We start from the raw sequence: 14,391 nt of genomic DNA, 5'->3' as shown, positions 1-14,391 counted from the left end.
ACTGCTTTCGTAAACCACGGTTCCCTTGCTCGACCACTTCCTCCCTGCCTGACAGGTACATACTTATCAAGGACACGCAGCAGCTGTTTCTTGAACAAGCTCCACATTTCCATTGTGCCCATCCCCTGCAGTTTTCCTCTCCATCCGATGCATCCTACGTCTTGCCTCATCGCATCATAATTGCCTTTCCCCCAGATATAACTCTTGCCCTGCGGTATATACCTATCCCTTTCCATCACTAAAGTAAACATAATCGAATTGTGGTCACTATCACCAAAGTGCTTACCTATCTCCAAATCTAACACCTGTCCTGGTTCATTACCCAATACCAAATCCAATATGGCCTCGCTTCTCGTTGGCCTATCTACATACTGTGTCAGGAAACCCTCCTGCACACATTGGACAAAAAGGGACCCATCTAAATTACTCTAACTATAGCGTTTCCAGTCAATATTTGGAAAGCTAAAGTCCCCCATAACAACTACCCTGTTGCTTTTGCTCCTATCGAGAATCATGTTTGCAATCCTTTCCTTTACATATCTGGAACTTTTCGGAGGCCTATAGAAAACCCCAAACAGGGTGACCTCTCCTTTCCTGTTTCTAACCTCAGCCCATACTACCTCAGTAGACGAGTCCTCATCAAACGTCCTTTCTGCCACCGTAATACTGTCCTTGACTAACGATGCCACCCCTCCCCCTCTTTTACCACCTTCCCTGAGCTTACTGAAATATCTAAACCCTGGCACCTGCAACAACCATTCCTGTCCCTGCTCTATCCATGTCTCCGAAATGGCCACAACAATGGCCTCTTTGTGTTTCTCACCTTTACTCGTGCAGATTCCAGATTGTCAGAGCTAATATCCTTCCTCACAATTGTCTTAATTTCCTCTTTAACCAGCACTGTAACTCCACCACCTTTGTGTTTGTCTGTCCTTCCTAAATACTGAATTACCCTGGACATCTCTGGTTCCCATCCCTGGTCACCCTGCAGCCATGTCTGCAATCCCAATTATATCATACCACTTGTATTTGCACAATTAGTTCATCTGCTTTATTTCAAATTCTCCATGTGTTAAGCTACAAAGCCTTTAAGCTTGCCTTTTTAACATTACTTGTCTCGCCCCCAATATTTTTCACTGTGGCCCTGTTTGAATCTGGGCCTTTGTTTCTCTGCCTATCACTTCTTATTCCTCTTTCTGTCTTTTGTTTCTGTCCTTGTTTTCTCTTCCTCTGATTCCTAGCCTAGATTCCCATCCTCCTCCCATTTTAGTTTCAACCCTCTCCAACCACTCTAGCAAATACTCCACCTAGGACATCAGTCCCGGTCCTGCTAAGGTATAACCTGTCCAGTTTGTACTGGTCCCACCTCTCTTAGAACCGTTTGCTATGCCCCAGGAATCTGAAGCCCTCCCCCTCATGCCATCTCTTCAGCCATGTATTCATCCGATATACCCTGCTGCTCATACTCCGAATAGCACGTGGCACTGGTAGTAATCCTGAGATCACTGCCTTTTGATATCCAACTTCTCAACTTCCTTCCGAACTTCCTATATTCTGCTTTTAGAACCATATCCCTTTTTGTTTTTAAACTATGTCATTGGTACTGACATGCACCAAGACCACTGGCTGTTTACCCTCCCCCTCCAGAATGCCCTGCAACCACTCCGAGACATCCTTGACCCCAGCACCAAGGAGGCAATCTGCCATTCTGGAGTCTCATTTGCGACCACAGAAGCGCCTATCTAATCCCCTTACAATTGAATCCCTTGTAACTATTGCATTCCCACACTTTTTACTCCCCCGCTCTGCAGCAGAACCAACCGCAGTGCAACAAATTTGGCTGTCGCTGCTTTCCCCTGAGAAGTTATTCCCCTCAAGTACCCAAAGCGATATGTCTGTTTTGCAGGGTAATGGACACAGGAGAATCCTTTACTACCTCTTGCCCTGTCTGGTGGTCACCCATTCCCTCTTGCCTGCGGAGTCTGAGCCTGCGGTGTGACCACTTCTCTATACATGCTATCGGCCCCCGACACACTCCTCTTGAGGCTGCTCCACAGTGTCTCCAGCCAACGCACCAGCTCCGAAATCCCAATTCCAGGAGCTGTAGCTGGATACACTTCCTGTACACATGCTGGTCCTGGGCACCAGATATGTTCCCAGCTTCCCAGATGGAGCAAGAGGAGCAAACCAAGGCTTTGGCCTCTCCTGCCATGAATTATTCCTTTAAATTAAGCCTTTGGAAGATGCTTGATATTAGATTAAATCCAATTCTTTATGGCCCTTGTTATAGACGAGGCGTTTTCAGAATCCCAAAATGTATCCTGGAGTTCAACCAACCTCTCCCTTTAATGTATTTGTTGCTTTTCCTAGCACACGGCCTGTTCCCTAGGGGTGGGATTACAATTATGGACACGTGGGTTTTTAAACACAAAACAATGTTTATTCCATGAGCTCAACTTAACATCTTAAATAACCATTGGATCTCTTAACACCCCTTACTTCAAAGATAACTCCGAAAATATTGCAACAGTAAATAATTCCTCAAAATGTTCCTTCAAACTTCCAAGAGACTTAATACCTTTAAACAGAATCACATCAGGTTAAAGGCTTTACAATTATGAGTTTAAATCACCCAAATGATCCAGAGATCGTCTTACATGGCAGACATCACAGCAAATCCAGCTCACTGCAAAACACAGACACTCACAAGCTCTTTTCAAACTGCCAAACTAAACTGCAAAATGGCTGACCTGACCTGTGCTCCACCCACTCTCTGACATCACTGTTTTCTTAAAGGTACTCTCACCTTCCCCCCCCCCCCCCCAAAGAAAGAAAAATAAACCATCAACTTCAAGATGGTTTCATTTTTCACTTTTGCACCATCCACTAAGAAATGCACACAGTAAATATACATTTTCATTTAAAGAAAACAACACACTCAAACAGGCATAATAATATAGTCCATTTTTCTTTGTTATTCTTCCTCCAACCGAAATCCTTCTCAATTGACAGTCTCTTTGAACAAAGTCTCTGCACGATCCATCCATTCCTCTACTCCTTGGCATTTCTCGTTAGAATCAGATAATTTAGTTCAATCTGACCACAGAGTCCCTTGCAATTCTCCAATGCAGGAGCATTGGTGATCACAGCTTTCAGGCAGTCAAATGCCTGGTGAAAGTCCCCTGTCCATTGAAATTTTTGACGTTTCGTTAGCAAGTCCATCAGTGGAGTAATCACGCTACAAATCTTTCGATCAAATTCATTCATGCTAGGTGATCGCATTATTTCCCTTCGTCTTGAGGGTATCGGAAACTCCGCAAGGAAAGTGATTCGGGCTTCTCCAAATTCACTTTCGGCTAGGTTAATCACCAAACCCGCCTCCTGAAGTCGATCGAAGAACTCCATACGATGTTTTAAATGTTCTTTCCATGTCTGGAAGTTGGAAATAAAAGCAGATTGTCCCACTTTCTCAATGCAATCCTTCAAATGTGGGATAGGATAAGAGTCCGTTCTTGTAACTGCATTCCCCTTTCGCTAGTCCACACACAACCGTTGGGTACCGTCTGGTTTAGGTACCATCACTATGGGTGAGCTCCATTGGCTGCAACCCACTTCAATTATGCCATTCTTCAGCATACTCTCTGCATCGGTCTGCATCCTCAATTGTCAGCATGGTGATGGAAGTGGTCATTGAAAGTGCTATCAAACACTTGCTTAACAACCTGCCCCTCCGCTCCTGAACATATTACAGCTTTGGTCCAACTTGGATAAAAGAGCTGCTTTGGGACATACCTAGCACAAAGGAAAATGGTTGTTGTCCAAGACATCACTACAGGAGTTCCGCGGGTTAGTGTCCTTGGCCCCACTATCTTCAGCTGCTTCATCAATGACATTCCTAACGTCGTAATGCCAACTGGGGATATGCGATGTTCAGTTGCATTTGTGACAACTCAGATACTGAAGCAGCTTGTGTTCATATTCAGCAAGACATGGTGTCATGGGAATGTCACTTTAAGAAATGTTTGTCTGCTCAAGTGGCTGCAGTGATGTGAGTGTGGGTGGAGCTGAGCTCTGGCTCTGCTTTTTAGTTTCGCTTTGAGGAAAAGCTTGGGTGTGTCTGTTTTTTTAGTTTAGTTTTAGTGTTGGAGCTGCAGCCAGCCAAAGAAGGTGTAATTTTGATCTCTGCCATCCACAGACCATCTCTAGATCATTTGGTGAATTCAGAGTGATAACTGCTCTCAGTAGTGAATTTAAGCCTGATGTGTTTCTGTAAAGAGGGTTCTTTTTGTCTTACGGATGTTGCAAGGAAAGATTAAGAATTACTTGGGGAGTACTATATTCTTTGGGGGATTTATTGGTGATGATGGTTGTTAAGATGTTTACTGTGGGTTTATAAAGTGTTAACTGGTTTCATAAATAAACATTGTTTTAATTTAAAAGTACTCTAGATTTCTGGTGTATCACACCTGCAGAGTACGCCCGTGTGCTCCTCATAACCACAATCTATTCAAAGTTGTGGGTCAGGTGAACTCCATGATACACTTTGGGCTCTCTAAACCCTGGCCCATGACAATGGGCAACATTCAGACATGGGCTGATAAGTGGCAAGTAATATTTGTGACACACCAGTGGCAGGCAATGTCCATTTCCAAGGAGAGAGTTCAAACAACTCTTTCCACCAACCCACCCCCACACTCTCACTATCCTGAGAGTTATCATTGACCAGAAACTGAACTGGGCCAGCCATATAAATACTATGCTTACAAGAGCAGATTAGAGGCTGGGAATCTGTGGGAAGTAATTTCCTCCGGATTACCCAAAACCTGTTCACACCATTTATAAGCGCAAATTAGGAGTGTGATAGAATACTGTCCACTTGCCTGCATGAGTGCAGCTCCAGCAACAACTCTAGAACAATCCACTTCCTTCAACATTAATACCCTCCACCATAGTGGCAGTACTCTGTACCATCTGCAAGATGCACTGGAACAACTCATCAGGCATCTTTCGACAGCACCTTCTTATCATCTAGAAGAACAAAGTCAGTAAATTGATAGGAATACTACAATCTGCAAGTTCCTCATCCAAGTCACAACACCTTCCTGACTTGGAGTTACATCGCCAATCACCTTGATTGTCAGAATCCTGGAACGCCCTTGCCAATAGCATTCCAGGTGTACCAACACCATATTGACTGCAGCCTTCAGTCAAAAAGGTGCCTCACTTCTGCCTTCTGTGGGGTAATTCGAAATGGGCTGTCAGTGCTGCCCAGCCAGCGATGCTCAGATACGTGAAATTAATTTTTAAAATGCCATCTCTTAATTCTTCACAAGCTCCTGAAACCCTTGTCATGCTGTAATTTATGAACCAGCATAAATGATGGCTGTTCAGGCCATCAAATCCAGAGCAATTCAGACCGTCCCGTTCTCTCTCGCCTTGTGCTGTGAGGCGCGCGCGCACAGCGCAAATCTCTTGCGCTGTGCAAAGCGCGCCCGAATCTCTCGCGCTGTGTGCACGCCTTGCGATGTGTGGGCGCGCGCACAGCGCGGGAGATTCGCGATGTGTGGGCGCGCGCACAGCGCGAGAGATTCGCGATGTGTGGACGCGCGCACAGCACGAGAGATTCACGATGTGTGGGCGCGCGCACAGCGCGAGAGATTCGCGTTGTGTGCACGTGCCCGAAACTCGTGCGCGCGCCCGAATCTCTTGTGCTCTCGCGCTGTGCGCGCGCCCGAATCTCTCGTGCTGTGCACACGCCCGAATCTCTCTCCATGTGTGCATGGCGCTTAGGAGTCGATGTAGGCCATTTTGACTTTTGAATCTGCTCCGTTATCCATTAAGATAATGACTGATCTGGTTATGTGCAACCTTTTTTCATAAAATAAGCCCCTCTTCCCAGGAAAGAGCCGCATGAATTGATGACACAATTATTATTTTATTTCAAATCTGACCAAAACATACATGCTACTCCCAAGTGTGGTCTCGTGAAGCACTGTGCTTCTGCAGTAAAGCTTTCCTACTTTCCCAGAATCATCAAATCACTACAGTGCAGAAGGAGGATATTCAGCCCATCGATGTAGCACTGACCCTTTGAAAGAGCCCCCTACCTAGGCTCATGCCTCCACCCTCTCCCTGTAACTGGTAAATTTTTGTTACAAAATATTTACAGAATCAAATTGGGTAGATGAATACAGATCCACAATATTTAATTGGATGTTGGAAAAAGCTTGGCGTGAATAACATTGCTTCTGATGTGCGAATGAAACTGCTGTAGTTTTAATTTTTTGTGTTTGCATAGGAAATGGTTGTGTCTTAACGTATGCCTCCCTTCCTTCCTCTAGATGGAAACAGCAAGAAGTCTATGTGCATGCGTTAGAGACCAAGTGTTCAGAGCTCAGCTGTAAGTTTCTTTAGTTTGTTCATAACTGACTTCAACAAGAAAACAATCTGTTTAATCAAAATAGCTGCAATTGATAATTGGGTGGTGGTCAGTTCATAGAATCCCAAAGTTCAGAAGGAAGCCATTTGGCCGATCAAGTCTGCACTGACCCTCTGAAAGAGCACCCTATCTCGGCTCATTCCCCTGCCTCATCGCTGGTACCCCACCCAACCTTTGGACAGTAAGGGGCAATTTATCATGGCCAATCCAAATCTTTGCACACCTTTGGACTGTGGGAGGAAAACGGAGAACCTGGAGGGAACCCACCCAGACCCGGGGAGAACATACAAACTCCACACAGGCAGTCACACTAGGTCAAAATTGAACCCAGGTCGTTGGCACTGTGAGGCAGCAGTGCTAACCACTACCACTGCTGCTCCATTTGGCACTTCAAGTCTGCTCCGCTATTCAATATTTTCATGTCTGATCTATCTGAATGCCAATATCCCACACTCTCTCCATCAATCCTGACTCCTTTATGGTCTAGAAATCTATATACTTCCTCTTCAAATTTATTCAGTGGCTTGAACGCCACAGCCTTCTGTGGTAGAGAATTCCAGAGGTTCACCACCCTGAGTGAAGATGTTTCTTCTCATTTCAGTCCTAAATGGTCTACCCCTTTTCCTGAGACTGTTAACCCAATGTTTTAGACCCCGCTCCCAACAGTCAGAGGAAACAACATTCCTCCATCCCGTCTGTCCAGTCTTGTCAGAATATTACACATTTCAATAAGATCCTCTCTCGTTGTTTTAAATTCTTCTTAATTCCAGTGAATAGAGGCCCAGTCGACCCAATCTTTTCTCGAATGACAATCCTGACACCCAGGTGAACCTTTGCTGCACTCCCTCTGCAGCAAGTATATCCTTATTAGGTCAGGAGAGCAAAACTACACGCACTACTCCAGGTGTGATCTCACGAAGGCCCTATACAGCTACAAAATCATAGAATTTGCAGTGCGGAAGGAGGCCATTCGGCCCATCGAGTCTGCACCAGCCCTTGGAAAGAGCACCCTACCTAAACCCACTCCTCCACCCTATCCCCGTAACCCAGTAACCCCATTTAACCTTTTTGGACACTAAGGGCAATTTAGCATGGCCAATCCACCCAACCTGCACATCTTTGGACTGTGGGAGGAAACCGGTGCACCCAGAGGAAACTCACGCAGACACGGGGAGAACATGCAGACTCCGCACAAACAGTGACCCAAGCCGGGAATCGAACCTGGGACCCTGGAGCTGTGAAGCAATTGTGCGAATCACTATGCTACCGTGCTGCCCATATAGTAAGACATGTTTGCTCCTGGCCTCCAGTTCTCTTGCTAAGAAAGCCATTTCTGCTTGCTGCACCTGCTTGCTTGTTTTTGGTGACAGTATGCAAGGACACCCAGTTTCTTTGTATATCAACATTTCCCAATCTGTCCCCATTTAAATAATGCTCTGCCGTTCTGTTTCTCCGTCCGAGGTGGATAACTTCACATTTATCCACATTATATTGCATCTACCATGTATTTGCCCACTAACTGAACTTGTCTAAATCACCTCAAAGCCTCTTAACATCCTCACCGCTTGCATTCCCATCAAATTTTGTGTTGTCATCAAACTCATTACATCCAAATCATTGATGTATATTGTGAATAGCTGGGACTCGAGCAACCTCTTACATGGGACTAAATACACCACATATGATTGTCCCTTGCTTCTTCTGCTAGTTGGACCATCAAAGAAACTCCAGAGGTTTGTCGGACACTATTTTCTGTTCATAAATCCATGTTGACTTTGTCTAATTCTCTTCATCCTCTTCATCTTTTCTAAGTGTCCTGTCATTTCATCCTTTAGTTTTCCCTATTATTAATATTCGGCTAACTGGCCTGTAATTCCCTCCCTGTTTTCTCCTTTTTTTAAATCAGGATGGTAACTGTAACTCCACATGTCTAAGTCTGATAACCCTACAATCTGCTGGGATTGTTTCGGAATCCACAAAATTTTGGAAGATGACAACCAACTCCATGGTCATATCCTTTAGTATCCATAGATGCAGATTATCAGGCTCTGGGTATTTATAGGAACAGGAGTAGGCCATTCAGCCCTTCAAGCTTGCTCTGTCAGTCAATGTGGTCATGGTTTATCTGGCCTAACTCCATATTCCTGCCGTTGGCCCATATCCCTTAATACCTTTTGCTTAACAAAAATTGATCTATTTTCGATTTAAAATGAACTGATCGAGCATCAATTATTGCATTCAGTCCCATTAATTTCTCCACTTTTTAAAAAATGATACTAATTCCTTCAATTCCTCATACTCATTTGACCCTTGGTTCCCTAGCATTTGTGGGAAGTTATTTGTGTCTTCCTCTGTGAAGACAGAACTAAAGTATTTTAATTGCTCTGCCATTTCCTTGTTCTTTTATAAATTCTCCTGTTTCAGACTTTTTACAATCTGCTTTAGTTGTTTGCAAGTTTGTTTTCGTACTCTTATTTTTCCTTCTTGATCCTCCTTTGCTGAATTCTGAACTACCCCGATCCTCGGGCTTGCTACTTTTGCACTTATTTATTTGCTGTTTAGTCTCTAAGCCAAGGGTACTGTCATATTTTAAAGTTGCTTCTTTGCTGTGCTTTTGCTCCAAGTTCAATTGCTTAGATTTATTTCATAATTACTAATTTAACAACTTCATTACTTATAAGGGCAGCATGGTCACAGTGGTTAGCACTGTTGCTTTACAGCGCCTAGAACCTGGGTTCAGTTCCCGCTTGGGTCACTGTGCGCAATGTGCACGTATTCACTGTGTCTGCGTGGGTTTCCTCCGGGCACTCCGGTTTCCTCCCACAAGTCCCGAAAGACATGCTTGTTCGGTGAATTGGACATTCTGAATTCCCCCTCTGTGTACCCAAACAGGCGCCGGAATGTGGCGACTCGGGGATTTTCACAGTAACTTCATTGCAATATAAGCCTACTTGGGGCACTAATAAATATTATTATTATTATTATTATTAAGAATTCTCTTACTTCTCCACACCGAGCTCATGTTGAAAAAGAGTAGTATGCTGGTGAAATAATTAGTGGTAGAATTGGTAATAAAATAGTTTGATTGGCAATTTGAAATTGTTCAAACTTGATTAAATAGAGAAACTTTACAGCACTGCACACATTTAGACTCAGTCACTTATTTTGAGGGAACTGTTGCTGAATACATAATATATAGGATGCGACAGTAGCACAGTGTTAATGTCCCAGGAATGTTAATTCAGAGACCCAGGCCCAGGCTCATGTTCTGGGGGCAAGAGCTTAAAACCTTCCGTGACAGCTGGGGGAATTTAAATTTTATTAATTAATAATCTCAAATGAAAAAGCTAGTCTCAGGAAATTTGCTGTCCTTACCTGGACTAGCCTACATGTGACTCCAGACCCTCAGCAATGTGCTGGACTCTGGACTGCCCTCTGAAAGGTGGTCTGTGGACGTAAAAGAGACTCCAGGATGGTATGTTGCCTCCCTGGTGCCAGGGTCCAGGGTGTCTCAGAACGGGTAGCGGGCATCCTGAAGGGGGAGGGCAAACAGGCAGAGGTCATGGTACATATTGGTACTAACGACATAGGCAGGAAGGGGGATGAGATCCTGCAGCAGGAGTTCAGGGAGCTCGGCAGAAAGTCAAAAGACAGGACCTCAAGAGTTGTAATCTCAGAATTACTCCCTGTGCCATGTGCCAGTGAGGCTAGAAATAGGAAGATAGAGCAGCTAAACAGCTGGTGTGGGAGGGTGGGTTTCAGTTATCTGGACCACTGGGAGCTCTTCCGGGGCAGGTGTGACCTGTATAAGAAGAACGGGTTGCATCTAAACTGGAGAGGCATAAATATCCTGGCCGCGAGTTTTGCTAGTGTCACACGAGAGGGTTTAAACTAGTATGGCAGGGGGGTGGGTACCGGAGCAATAGGTTGAAGCATTGAGGGAGAACTAGGGAATAGGGAATCTTCTGAGGAAGATCAGAGGGAGATGTTGCTGAAAACAGCGGGTCTGGTGGCCTTAAGTGCATATGTTTTAATGCAAGAAGTATAACGGGTAAGGCAGATGAACTTCGAGCTTGGATTAGTACTTGGAACTATGATGTTGTTGCCATTACAGAGACCTGGTTGAGGGAAGGACAGGATTGGCAGCTAAACATTCCAGGATTTAGATGTTTCAGGCGGGATAGAGGGGGTGGTAAAATGGGCGGAGGAGTTGCGCTACTGGATCGGGAGAATATTACAGCTGTACTGCGGGAGGACACCTCAGAGGGCAGCGAGGCTACATGGGTAGAGATCAGGAATAAGAAGGGTGCAGTCACAATGTTGGGGATTTACTACAGGCCACCCAACAGCCAACGGGAGATAGAGGAGCAGATAGGTAGACAGATTTTGGAGAGGAATAAAAGGAACAGAATTGTTGTGATGGGAGACTAACTTCCCCAATATTGACTGGAACTCACTTAGTGCTAGGGGCTTGGATGGGGCAGAGTTTGTAAGGAGCATCCAGGAGGGCTTCTTAAAACAATATGTAGATAGTCCAACTAAGGAAGGGGCTGTACTGGACATGGTAAAGGGAAATGAGCCCGGACAGGTGGCAGAAGTTTCAGTAGGGGAGCATTTCGGGAACAGTGACCACAATTCAGTAAGTTTTAAAGTGTTGGTGGACAAGGGTAGGAGTGGTACATAGATTGGGGGCGGATGTTTGAGGGTAAATTAACATCTGACATGTGGGAGGCTTTCAAATGTCAGTTGAATGGAATTCAGGGCCGGCATGTTCCTGTGGGGAAGAAGGATAAATATGGCAAATTTCGCGATCCTTGGATAACGAGGGATATTGTAGGCCTCGTCAAAAAGAAAAAGGAGGCATTTGTCAGGGCTAGAAGGCTGGGAACAGACAAAGCCTGTATAGAATATAAGAAAAGTAGGAAGGAACTTAAGCAAGGAGTCAGGAAGGCTAAAAGGGGTCACGAAAAGTCATTGGCAAATAGGGTTAAGGAAAATCCTACGGCTTTTTACATGTACATAAAATGCAAGAGGGTAGCCAGGGAAAGGGTTGGCCCACTGAAGGACAGGGGAGGGAATCTATGTGTGGAGCCAGAGGATATGGGTGAGGTACTAAATGACTACTTTGCATCAGTATTCACCAAAGAGAAGGAATTGTTGGATGTTGAGTCTGGAGAGGGGTGTGTAGAGGGCGTGGGTCACATTGAGATCGAAAAAGACGAGGTGTTGGGCGTCTTGAAAAATATTAAGGTGGTTAAGTCCCAGGGCCTGATGGGATTTACCCCAGAATACTGAAGGAGGCAAGCGAGGAAATTGCTGAGGCCTTGACATAAATCTTTGGCTCCTCGCTGTCTTAGGTGATGTCCCGGAGGACTGGAGAATAGCCAATGTTGTTCCTTTGTTTAAGAAGGGTAGCAAGGAGAATCCAGGGAACTACAGGCCGGTGAGCCTGATGTCAATGGTAGGGAAATTACTGGAGAGAATTCTTCGAGACAGGATCTACTCCCATTTGGAAGCAGGTGATCGTATTAGTGAGAGGCAGCACGGTTTTGTGAAGGGGCTTGGTGTCTCACTAACTTGATGGAGTTTTTTGAGGCGGTCACAAAGATGATTGATGCAGGTACGGCAGTGGATGTAGTCTATATGGACTTCAGTAAGGCCTTTGACAAGGTCCCTCATGGCAGACTGGTACAAAAGGTGAAGTCAACGGGATCAGAGGTGAGCTGGCAAGATGGATACAGAACTGGCTAGGTCATAGAAGGCAGAGAGTAGCAATGGAAGGGTGATTTTCTGATTGGAGGGCTGTGACCAGTGGTGTTCCACAGGGATCAGTGCTGGGACCTTTGCTGTTTGTAGTATATATAAATGATTTAAAGGAAAATGTAATTGGTCTGATTAGTAAGTTTGCGGACGACACAAAGGTTGGTGGAATTGCGGATAGCGATGAGGACTGTCAGAGGATACAGCAGGATTTAGATCGTTTGGAGACACCTGCGAGATGGCAGATGGAATTTAATTCGGACAAATGTGAGGTGATGCATTTTGGAAGGTCTAATACAGGTAGGGAATATACAGTGAATGGTAGAACCCGTATGAGTATTGACAGTCAGAGAAATCTTGGTGTACAGGTCCACAGGTCACTGAAAGGGGCAACACAGGTGGAGAAGGTAGTCAAGAAGGCATACGGCATGCTTGCCTTCATTGGCCGAGGCATTGAGTATAAGAATTGGCAAGTCATGTTGCAGCTGTATAGAACCTTAGTTAGGCCACACTTGGAGTATAATGTTCAATTCTGGTCGCCACACTACCAGAAGGATGTGGAGGCTTTAGAGAGGGTGGAGAAAAGATTTACCAGGATGTTGTCTGGTATGGAGGGCATTAGCTATGAGGAGAGGTTGAATAAATTTAGTTTGTTCTCACTGGAACGAAGAAGGTTGAGGGGCGACCTGATAGAGGTCTACAAAATTATGAGGGGCATAGACAGAGTGGATAGTCAAGAGACTTTTTCCCAGGGTCGAGGGGTCAATTACTAGGGGGCATAGGTTTAAGGTGAGAGGAACAAGGTTGAGAGGAGATGTGCTAGGCAAGTTTTTTTACACAAGAGGGTAGTGGGTGCCTGGAACTCGCTGCCGGAGGAGGTGGTGGAAGCAGGGACGATAGTGACGTTTAAGGGGCATCTTGACAAATACATGAATAGGATGGGAATAGAGGGATACGGGCAGCATGGTCATCGCAGGCTTGGAGGGCCGAAGGGCCTGTTCTTGTGCTGTACTTTTCTTTGTTCTTTGAAATGGTGTGGCATGCCACTCTATTCAATTGGGGATCGGTGACAAATGCTCACCTTGCCAGTATACATCACACATCCCATGATAGAATTAAAAAATCTGATTTGTACTCCGTGGCTATCATGTGGTGTGCAGGATCAAATTCTTAAACCTGAAGGCAATGGGCTTGAGCGCCTGGCTATAATTGTATTTGGCATTCAAAGATTGAGAGTAAAAATTATTTAAAGATTACGTTTAACACAGTCCTATGACTGGTGTAAAATTGATAATTTTGTTCTGAGCATTTATTAGAAATGTGGTCTGATAATTATTGGAGATGATACATTTCTACATTTTATGAATGGCCACATGCTCTTTCCGATACAAGAGTCGAGCATAAATTTGAGTTCATATTTTCTTCTATATGCAGTATAAATCTTGATATACTGTCCTTGTGGAGAGCACTCTTTCGCTTGCCAACGCGTAATGGAAGCAAAAATAATTTTCTAATGGGTTTCCAAAACACTGGACTTTTTGTTTTAAAGATTTTTCTGGCCAGATGTATAAATCCAATAATGGAAACATAAAATAGCACAGAAGGAGGCCATTCTGCACTTTGTTTGTACATTGGGGGTTAATTGTATTCAGATCCTTGGTGGGGGGGTGGCTGTCTTGACAGGGTGGGTCTGGAAAAGATCTTTCATCTTGTGGGAGAATCTAGAACTAAGGATCATTGTTTCAAAATAAGGGATTACGCATTGCATTTTTTTCTGAGGGTCTAGAGACTTTGAAACTCTTCCTCAAAGGGTGGTGGAAGCAGAGTTGATGAATATTTTCAAGGCAGAGGTAGATAGATTCTTGAAGCATGGAGTTGAAAGGTTGTCGGGGTTAGGTGGGAATGAGGCGTTGAGGTCATAATCAGGCCAGCTATGACCTTATTGAACTGCGGAGCAGGCTCGAGGGGCTGAGTGGCCTATGTCTGCTGCTAATTTGTATGTTCATAACCTCTTGTCACCTTAAAGGATTTTTGCAAACCCAGGTGTCTCTTGTCTTGCACCTCCTTTTAAAATTCTAGAGTTTGTCTCCTTATTCTTGCTACCAAATAGTAACACCTATGTATTTCTCCATTGTATACATCTGCCATCCTCTATCTGTGTTCTTTGGAATGTATTATAATTTTCTTCACTG

The 14,391-nt window shown here is 44.6% G+C and overlaps 1 protein-coding gene across 1 annotated transcript in view; it reads left to right on the top strand.

The window, feature by feature from the left end:
• Positions 1 to 6,228: 6,228 nt before the first annotated feature.
• The window catches only part of wtap (WT1 associated protein), an 88,318-nt gene continuing 80,155 nt past the window's right edge, over positions 6,229 to 14,391 (top strand). Inside the window, exon 1 of the mRNA XM_072502609.1 lies at positions 6,229 to 6,400. The gene's annotated coding sequence lies outside the window, so the exon portion shown is untranslated. The remainder of the gene's footprint in view (positions 6,401 to 14,391) is intronic.

Source organism: Scyliorhinus torazame, chromosome 1, assembly GCF_047496885.1.
Source record: "Scyliorhinus torazame isolate Kashiwa2021f chromosome 1, sScyTor2.1, whole genome shotgun sequence".
NCBI lineage: Eukaryota > Metazoa > Chordata > Chondrichthyes > Carcharhiniformes > Scyliorhinidae > Scyliorhinus > Scyliorhinus torazame.
Note: the sequence above shows the minus strand (reverse complement) of the source record. Positions and strands in the feature narration are given on the sequence as shown.